This window comes from Mizuhopecten yessoensis, unplaced genomic scaffold (genome assembly GCF_002113885.1).
Source record: "Mizuhopecten yessoensis strain PY_sf001 unplaced genomic scaffold, ASM211388v2 scaffold10919, whole genome shotgun sequence".
Lineage (NCBI taxonomy): Eukaryota > Metazoa > Mollusca > Bivalvia > Pectinida > Pectinidae > Mizuhopecten > Mizuhopecten yessoensis.
The window spans coordinates 489,763-500,899 of record NW_018408787.1 but is presented as its reverse complement, the minus strand read 5'-3'; positions in this window follow the sequence as shown (position 1 = coordinate 500,899).

Genomic DNA, 11,137 nt, shown 5'->3' with positions numbered 1-11,137 from the left:
TCTATCAAAAGGTTCATTAAGTCCTCCAAACGAAGTGGGGGACTTATTGGTTTTACTTCTTCTTCTTCTCGTTCCACCGAAAAAGTTTCCGACACATTTCTCAAAAACTATTCGACGGAAATTAATGAAATTTTACACAAGTGTTCATCATGGTGAAAGGTGTGCGCAAATGACATCATTTTCCGATCGGTCAACCAAGATGGCCGCCACGGCCTCTGATTGGTCGAAATTAGAAATTGTTCGATTTTTTCCAATGGTATGTAGGTGTATTTTTGCATCTTTGCGACTATTGAGGGCAGTTTGGGGTTACTACAATTAGTACTTGTTATGGTTGTAATTATTATCATACATGTACCAAATATTTTTTTCAAATGGAAATTATTACCCCAGCACAGGGTTAAAGGTACAATGTATATGGAGGTAACCTGACACGACAAGTTACATAACGGAAAGACGACGGATGCAGCACCACGACATCAATTCACTCACAAGACCCTTTGGCCAGGTGAATGAAAAATAACAAGTGACGGCTGATTTAAATGCAATTTTACTGTGACTAGAAGTAAATAACAAATAATAAAAATATATGTTATACTTTTGCCAAGATACCTTACACAGAGTAAAGAATCCTATATGATATGGGTGCATTGATAAGCTTACTGCAAGAAACTAAATATATTTTGCAACGTTTACATGTATGTCTGAAATTGAACATCCTGAAATATCAACCTCTTGGCCTATCGGAGTTGTAAAATAATGGTGGACTTACGGTCAATAACTGCTTTCCGATAAATCAACTCATTAACATCAGTAGCGTTTCAGAATTGTTTCCTTTTTGTATATGCCAAAAAAACTGTATTAAATGGTTCATTTAGCAATTCACGTGCAATGTTTGTACCACCATCGTAACGCACACACTGATATCTGTGAGCAGGTGTAGCACCAACCTTCATGTCATCAAATATTATAAAGAGAACAACTGTAGGGGACGAGGTTTTATGATTTCATTTCAATTGAAATACAATAGTTTGTGAATTTATAAATAGTTCAGTTTTCCCTCGTCATTTCATTTTTCAACGCCTGAACGACGTCAATTTGAAGTGAAGGACGTTGTCTTTTATTTTTATCGTAATTGTGACATCATAATTGAACTGCATGTGACGTCACAATTGAAAAACAAATATGTATTATGCTAACTCAATATAAAATGGGCACAGAATGACTCGGGAATAATGAGATTCGACAGAGTGGAGTTCAGAATAACCTTTACTGTTTTAGTATTGGTAATCCTCAGTTTTATCAAAACCAGATACTCAAGATTTGTTTGATACCATTCTACCCCTATAGACAATATAATGTTAATACTATTAACCAGATTTCAATACCATTAGTACCCCTACAAACTATAGATTTGTGATACCATTATCCCTATCCCTACAAACCATAGATTTGTTATACCATTAAACCTATCCCTACAAACCATAGATTTGTTATACCATTATCCCTATCCCTACAAACCATAGAGTTGTTATACTATCCCTACAAACCATAGTTTTGTTATACTATCCCTACAACCCATAGATTTGTGATACTATCCCTACAAACCATAGATTTGTGATACCATTAACCCTATCACTTGTCTCTTTTCAACCTAATTACTAATGTCTCTGATTTAAATCTCATCACAAAAGAAGCGTTCTAAAGACGAGATCTATAGCTGAGCAGACATGTGAATCAAACAAATAGATTTATAAATCCTATCTTCCTCGTTCACACAAGGTGAAGTTTACCAGTAATATGACTATGTCTTCATCTCAAGAAAACTATAAATGTAGCTGATTTATATTCATACCTGCATGAATGTCATACAACTCCGTTAAATCCCGCTATAAATGCAAAGGAAGTTGGGTTCCAATACTCACAACGCAATGTACTTTGTGACGTTATCGGTTATTTTGGAGATCACCTACAATGTAAGTGCTGGACTTAGATTAAAAAGCAATTTCAGAAAGATGTTAATTTCCAAGGGGGTATTATCTTCAAACGTCATATAATAAAAGGACATTTCCGTTGTCATGTCGGTATGGAATGAAGTGGTTTTCAATATAATGATTTTCAATCATATTCGAAGCTTCATAGAGCTTTCAACATATTTAAATCTTCATAGAATTCATAACGGAATGGGGGATTCAGTGACTTTCAGACAAATTTACATCTTCATAAAATATGTCAGTTTGTCACTGCATTTCATTCTAAGGATGTTTGAGGAAAAAACAAAATATAATTGGGAAAAAATACGGACTATCCTTCATGTTCAAAAAATGGGATTCAGTAACAAATAGCCTTTCGGTAAAAAGCAACTTCAACACAACTGCAATCTGAATTAATTATGTCAACGAAATCGAGACAAATCTAATCGTCCTCCGATAAGGGTGAGAATAAGCACTGGAGTAAGTCCTTTTGAATTTCTTGCTATGCATGTCTTGTGTGGATTACTATCAGACATGGTCTTATCACTGGTAAAATACGATAACAGTGGCTTAAAATACACAAATATTGATATCCTAATAATAACAACTGTCCAATATAACATACATGTCACTTATGTACAGCATAAACACCACGTACAGGTTGACATCTAACAACTTAGACTACTGAAAAGTTTATGCATATGAAAGCCTTGGGTTTTAACAAATTTGAAAACCCCTTTGGTGGAATTTCCCTATCCTACACCCCTGCGCATGAAAGAGTCTTATAATATAACCTAGCAACATAATTTATATTGATGAAAGTCATCTAAAATGTTTCTTCACTTTTTGAATGACATAATGACAAATAATTGTCTAGGCAATTCTCAGTTTTCCTTTTTTTTTAAAAAATGGTATGTAAATAAAACTTAGCATACATGTTTATATAAATAATAATAAAGCTAAATTCAGAGAGTCACGGATAAGCATACAATAAAAATGCAGAGAAACATTTACATTAACGCATCAGTCTACATTGTAAAAGGGAATCATGTGTTTTTAATAAAGCTTAATTTTCAACACTCAAGACAGTATTAAACATTTATAATTAATGTATTAAACATTAATAACTATTAAACATACTCTTTCTAAAAATATATGTTGTACTACTTTTCATTTGTCTGTTTTTTAACCACATTGTATCAAAGGTTAAGCATAATATGTCATTATGTCACATCAAAATCTTTCTACGAAATTCATAATTCCAATTCCTTTATATTATAGGGTTGGGAAGCTAGCTACATGTACTGGTATTAAAACCAGCTTTTCCTAGGGTTTATGTCAAAGGTGAAAATTACCATCAGATTTCATTGAACAATAATTTATAATTATGAAGATGACTCATGAGCCCCATGCAATATCTTTATAACTTATAATCACGATTATCTGAAATATTAAGTTTTCCACCAAGATCTATGGATTCCAGGCACTTGTAACTATGTATTGTCACACAGTGATGAATGTATGTAAGTCTTTCTGATGAATTATTATATTAAGAAAAATGAAATAATTAGGAATAGGGTTAGATTTAACTTTACACTAATAACCCTTATAAATCAGGATATATCTTTTAAAGAGTATTCCATTAAAAAATTCAGTTGTCTGCAAAGGAAATAAAACCTCCACATCAAAGGTAGAATCCCTTTTTCTAAAGGAAGTTCGGTAATTATCAAAAGTACCTGATGCATGTAGGTTATCAACCATTAAACTGTCAACAGCACAGATACCACATTTAAACATTGTGTATTTGTTTAGTGTATATGCTAAGCTCCCCTTAATTCCGTTTTGTATATTCCTGTGGCACATATGTGCCCGGACATTTCCCTTGACCAGGTAGCTCAGTAGGTTAGCGATATTATAACAAACAAAAAAGGTCCCGGGCTCGAATCCCGGTCTAGTCGGAATTTTTCACCCAGAACACTGCTGCTGGTTACTGTTTAGTTCATCTCTATTAGTTTTCTGTAACCCTTTCACCCCTATGTAACTTAGGTAGACTCTCCTATGTATTGATCTGGATGAGTCCATTATGGTCTACAGTGGTGAAAGGGTTAAGTGCTACAGGGTATTTTTTCTTATTGAAACTGATTGATCAAAGCAATAACCTTGCCGTAAAAATCTGTTTCCAGTGCACAGTTACAGCTTTTGGCAGTGATACCAGGATCCTTAGTCGTGTAGGGACTCATTGATGTCATGTAGTCTGATTTATCTAGTAGCGACAATGGAGCCATGGTTTATTGTGGTTGTTTCTAACGTTACTATAGATCACTTAAAATTGAAATTGTTTTTATTCATATACCTCCTCATGTAACTTTAACATATACATGTATATCACTTTCATTCATTAAAATTATTTTCTTTGTGAACAATAAGATATCTGAAAGCACAATTGTGAATTAATTATACATGGAAAGTAAGTGATTTTCAAGATATAAGTTACCATAAGAATAAGTGTCAGATGAATAATATTTATCTCATACACTGTACACCCAGTGTATGTGACAGTACATAACATACACCGTACACACAGCGTATGTGACAGTACAGAACAGACACTGTACACCCAGTGTAGGTGACAGTACATAACATACACTTTACACCTAGTGTATGTGACAGTACATGACATACACCGTACACCCAGCGTATGTGACAGGACAGAACATACACTGTACACCAAGTGTAAGTGACAGTACATAACATATACTGTACACCCAGTGTATGGGACAGTACAGAACATACACCGCACACCCAGTGTATGTGACAAAACAGATCATACGCTGTACTCCCAGTGTATGTGACAGTACAGAACATACCCCGTACACCCAGCGTATGTGCCAGTACAGAACATACACTGGGTGTACGGGGTATGTTATGTACTGTCACTTACACTGGGTGTACAGTGGATGTTATGTACTGTCACATCCACTGGGTGTACAGTGTATCTTCTGTACTGTCACATACACTGGGGGTACGGTGTATGTTCTGAACTGTCACATTCACTGGGTGTACGGTGTATATGACAGTACATAACATACACTTTACACCTAGTGTATGTGACAGTACATGACATACACCGTACACCCAGCGTATGTGACAGGACAGAACATACACTGTACACTCAGTGTATGTGACAGTACATGACATACACCGTACACCCAGTGAATGTGACAGTTCAGAACATACACTGTGCACCCAGTGTATGTGACAGAACATAACATACACTGTTCACCCAGTGTATGTGACAGAACATAACATACACTGTTCACCCAGTGTAGGTGACAGTACAGAACATACCCCGTACACCCAGCGTATGTGACAGGACAGAACATACACTGTACACCTAGTGTATGTGACAGTACATGACATACACCGTACACCCAGCGTATGTGACAGTACAGAAGATACACTGTACACCCAGTGTATATGACAGTACATAACATACACCGTACACACAGCGTATGTGACAGTACAGAACATATACATTACACACAGTGTATGTGAAAGTACAGAATATACACTGTACACCCAGTGAATCTGACAGAACAGAACATACACCGTACACCCAGGGTATGTGACAGTACATAACATACACGGTGAACCTAGTGTATGTGACAGTACATGACATACACCGTACACCCAGTGAATGTGACAGTTCAGAACATACACTGTGCACCCAGTGTATGTGACAGTACATAACATACACCGTACACCCAGCGTATGTGACAGTACAGAACATACACTGTACACCCAGTGTAAGTGACAGTACATAACATACACTGTACACCCAGTGTATGTGACAGTACAGAACATACACCGTACACCCAGTGTATGTGACAGTACATAACATTTATATTTGTGAATATGTTTATCTTTTGTAACACAACCATTAACAGGGACACAAATCTACATTTTTTCTATGATAAAGTACAACCTTACATCACATGATCAACGTACCACTGTCTGTATTACAACTTATACAAATAATTAAACACACAAATATAATCCTTTGTTTAAATATGTACAACAGAGCTGATTGACAATCTATAAAGCTATTGGTACAAGTTTTTGTTATCTTGTATGTTAATATTAAAACAATAATTAAAAATAAATACCAGATCATACCACCTGCTACATTCTAAGGCTGCTGAACGGGAGAAGGGAAGTAACCCCGACTCTACAGGATCAGCAATAAATGTCAATTTCGTTTTGTACGATTTGTATCAAACTATAAAGTATCAGACACACGAGATATGATTTTGTAGTATCATGCTATGTTTCCGCAGGTTAATAATTATACATGTATAGATGTTACACTTAGTTTCACAATCGTTAAGGTTTCAGTGTGTTCTACTGCATCTATATATAGATTAACTTAAGTATGGAAATGTACTATACTGTACAATAACATGCACCTTATATCTGCTATACTTAGTTTCACAATCGTTAAGTTTTCAGTATGTTCTATCCATATATATAGATTAACAAAAGTATGGAAAGTAAATATACTGTAAAAAAATATGCACCGAATATTTATTTTTTCCAGTCGATTTATATTAAAAACAAGAGGCCCATGGGCCTTAACGGTCACCTGAGTCCTACAATATTCATTTTTGTTGTTGAAATATGTACCAATTTGAGTAAACAATAGTATAATGTTAACTTAACTTTGTCAGGACCATGAGCTGATCATTCCTAGACCAATTTTAAGTGAGATCGGCCTTTTAGAACTTAGTAGTAAAATAGCGGCCATGGCAGCCAAATTGTATTTCTGATTGACCCGAAAAATAACAACACTTTGTCAGGACCATCAGTCAATCATTCCTGCAAAGTTTCAGTTCAATCGGCCTAGCAGAACTTGACTTTAAGTTTGAAATAGTTTTTCAAAATGGCGGCCGTGGCGGCCATATTGGATTTCTGAACGACCCGAAAAATAACAATACTTTGTCAGGACCATGAGTTGATTATTCCTACAAACTTTCAGTTCAATCGGCCCAGCAGAACTTGACTTTAAGTTTGAAATAGTTTTTCAAAATGGCGGCCGTGGCGGCCATATTGGATTTCTGATTGACCTGAAAAATAACAACACTTTGTCAGGACCATGAGCTGATCATTCCTACCAACTTTCAGTTCAATCGGCCCAGCAGAACTTGACTTTAAGTTTGAAATAGGTTTTCAAAATGGCGGCCGTGGCGGCCATATTGGATTTCTGATCGACCCGAAAAATAACAACACTTTGTCAGGACCATGAGGCGATCATTCCTACCAACTTTCAGTTCAATCGGCCCAGCAGAACTTGACTTTAAGTTTGAAATGTAAAATGTTAACGGACGACGGACGACGGACGACGGACGACGACGGACGAAAACGGATAGCAATAGGTCACTTGAGCTAAAGCTCAGGTGACCTAAAAATGCATAAATTATGTGGGATTTGAATACTATACTTTTATTGAATTTATATTTGTGATAGAATTCCATAGCATCAATTATACCACGCCGTTAGTAACATATATTTTCACTGTAATAATGGAGGCAAGATAGGTAACATCTATATTGCACTGTCTAGTATTGCATCTAACTTATAGGAGATGTACACAAATTCAAACCAACATGTGTCGTCAGTCTGATATGCCATAAACAATGAAACATTTCATCTACAAAATGCAGTAACAATTACTTTGCATAATATCACCTGTTTGTGATAGTTACAAAAAACAGCTTATCAAATAAATACTCACACTATATAATTGCTGAACACATATATATATTGCCTAAAGTAAAGCTAGCACCTTCAAAATCTAATGGTTCTCTTCTTAATACACAGAATTTCTCTGCACCCTTGGAACGTCATGACAAAATGGTAGGCTTGCAGTATCACTATGCTATTTGATTGGTTTTAGGTTTCCGACCAATCGCTAAGCTGGTAATTTTCCTTTGAAAATTACAAAGGAGTGACATCCGACTTGACCTTCATCATAGACAGAAGATTAGTCTAGTTGTATCACCAGCAAGGTGTCACGTGAACAGCTTCAAGGTGTCACGTGAACAGCTTCAAGGTGTCACGTGAACAGCTTCAATTTTGTCATGACATATCCATAGGTGTAGAGAAGATAGGTATATCAAGGACAGAAAAGTTCAATTTTAACGATGAATTATTAATGACCTATTGCATTCATAGCACCATGAATGCATTGGCATTTGGTTTCCAGTGATTGTGATGTTATTGTCTCATGGGACGTCATTAATGTAACACCACTGGATGGTATCAGCCAGGGTCTGTTCTTCTAACTCAATCAACATACACAGTATCATGACTTCGAAACATAAAATAAAAGGAATAATAGGATCTTCTCCTACTTTGAGGGTGTGACAGAGAAATCTCCAATCCGAGGGGGGATGTTTTTTGGTTGTCTAACCCGAGGGTTAGAAAACCCAAAAACATTACCCCGAGTGTTGGAGATTTCTCTGTTACATCCTCAAGGTAGGGGATGATTAATTTTCTCACATCTTTTTATTTCAGTCACAGCTCCACAGACAGTAGTCTGCCATGTTTGCAAACAAAAACACATGACGGGTATGCATATCTTCATTCACTTTTGATGACGTCACAATTACCGATGACGCATTTTAATCACAATTGAACACGTGCTAATCGGCACAAGGCTGTCTCCCCCTAGGGGGTGACAAGCTGATCTTTCCAGGCTAAAACGGGAGACACACCTGTGAAGGGTGGGAGAATGAAGTGTGGTAAACAGGCGTATTTATAATGCTAGCTTGCTTCATACAATATGTCTGTTCACCAATGTACTTCATACAAGTATGTCAATGAAAATAATACACTTTATTCCTTATTCACACTACACTCCTAATAAACACCATACAAAATGTGTAGGAGAATAGAATTGGGGGGAAATAAAAACTATTAAAATTACTTTCATTGGAAAATATTGTGTAACATTTTTAATCTGAATCAAATATCTGCAGACATCAACATGGAGTGAGTATATATCAACACATCATTAATTTAACAAATGTAACATTTAAAGTGAATTTGATCAAAATGTTTGTCATAATGTGCACCAAACATATTAAAGTCCCTAAATGTTTACTGTTTTACATGTCAGTGTAAACTTTGAGTCCTAAAGGTAAATCTGCATAAAAAATTGGTTTAAATTTCTATCAAAGAATACACCGGGTAAATCTAAACTGAGACAGATACATCCTAGCACAACACGTTTAACACCAAAGTATTGCTTGTAGTAATGATCCTGTCAATGTGAAATTTAAATATTGGCTCACAGCAATTATTATGACCATTAACAATAACATGCAGATTTCAGAAAACATTTTCATGAAAAAATCTCAGTTTTAAGGAAAATTAAATATATTACATCAACTACTTATTCAAAGATTTACATTGCAATCAACTTGTATAAGAACAATTAATGAAACAAGGAATGGCGAATCCCAAACGACTAATTACTATCACTAACAAAACATACTTATTACATGCGGTTGTACTCTTATTCTAACCTTGAATTACTTAAAATAACACTAACCAACAAAACACATGACACATGGATACAACGTACAGTACTCTCATCATAACATCTACAGGCTTATACTGGCACTGTCCAACAAAACACATGACACATGGATACTACGTACAGTACTCTCATCATAACATCTACAGGCTTGTACTGGCACTGACCAACAAAACACATGACACATGGAAACAACGTACAGTACTCTCATCATAACATCTACAGACTTATACTGGCACTGACCAACAAAACACATGACACATGGATACAACGTACAGTACTCTCATCATAACATCTAAAGGCTTATACTAGCACTGACCAACAAAACACATGACACATGGAAACAACGTACAGTACTCTCATCATAACATCTACAGGCTTATACTGGCACTGACCAGCAAACAAGTGGTGATGGCACATAGGTACAATATTAAAAAGTTCATACTGTCAACTATAGTACACCAAATATGTATATATTGTATGATGTATGTTTGTAACAATCTTAATCAAAGTTATTTAACACTCATAAAAAACTTGTGCATAGATATTATCTAAGTTAGCAGACATGACTTAATTCCATCATGTTACATTAGTATACGTCGCATTAATGTGAAATCTCAATTGACGATATTTTATGATTATTACTGAAACTGAAAAATGAAATATACATGACCTGTATCAAAACATGTACAAAAATATTCCCTATTTTTGTATAAAACAACAACAATTGGAGCAGGCAGCCTAGATGATAAAGCTGTTGTTTTTTTTCTCAGATATGTATTACATGTATATAGATAGAAACATACACATAAAACCTTGTTGTATTTCACAGAGGCTCAATATCAAGGGATTACCTTAACACGACAAGATAAAGCTAAAGATGAAGGGTAAAGGCATTTGTGACTTACAGGAAATGTAGAGACCATGTCAGTATAGGGATGTATATCACATTCAATCGGTCAGTGAAGCATTGTCAATTCTTACTACCAATAACAGATTGGAGACTCCTCTAAAACTACTAGGCAGAGGGGAAAATTGAACCAAAAAAGGTTACACAATTAGAAACTATTCACAGAAACAAGGTATTCAAGTAAAATATTTTAGCAATGCTGCATCAAAAACATTGACTCTTTGTTAACATAAAAGATCTTGTCCATGTAGCGATGTATTAGAGTGGATCAAATAATTAATGTGTAATGGTGTATCTGATATGATTAGATAATTTACATGTTATAGTATATCTAATTGGATTAAATAAATCCAACCTCAAGCCTTCCACCCCTCTGACAAGATCTGCTATTGAAATGGTCAAAACCTCAAACAACATTTTAGTAACACATAAAAAAAATCCATTCATAAAACATGGCACATAAAGCTTGTCATGGGTTGATGTAAAAAGGTTATCCCTGTGTAGGACTGATAAAAAGGTAAGACTGCTGATAACAAACACCAATTTTAAACCTGATACTCTTCTTAAAATATCAAAGTTGCAATGTAAGAAAAATATTTATGTATGTATACTAACAACTAACTATTGTGTTTGTGATATGTCATCCTTTTTTTTTTTGGG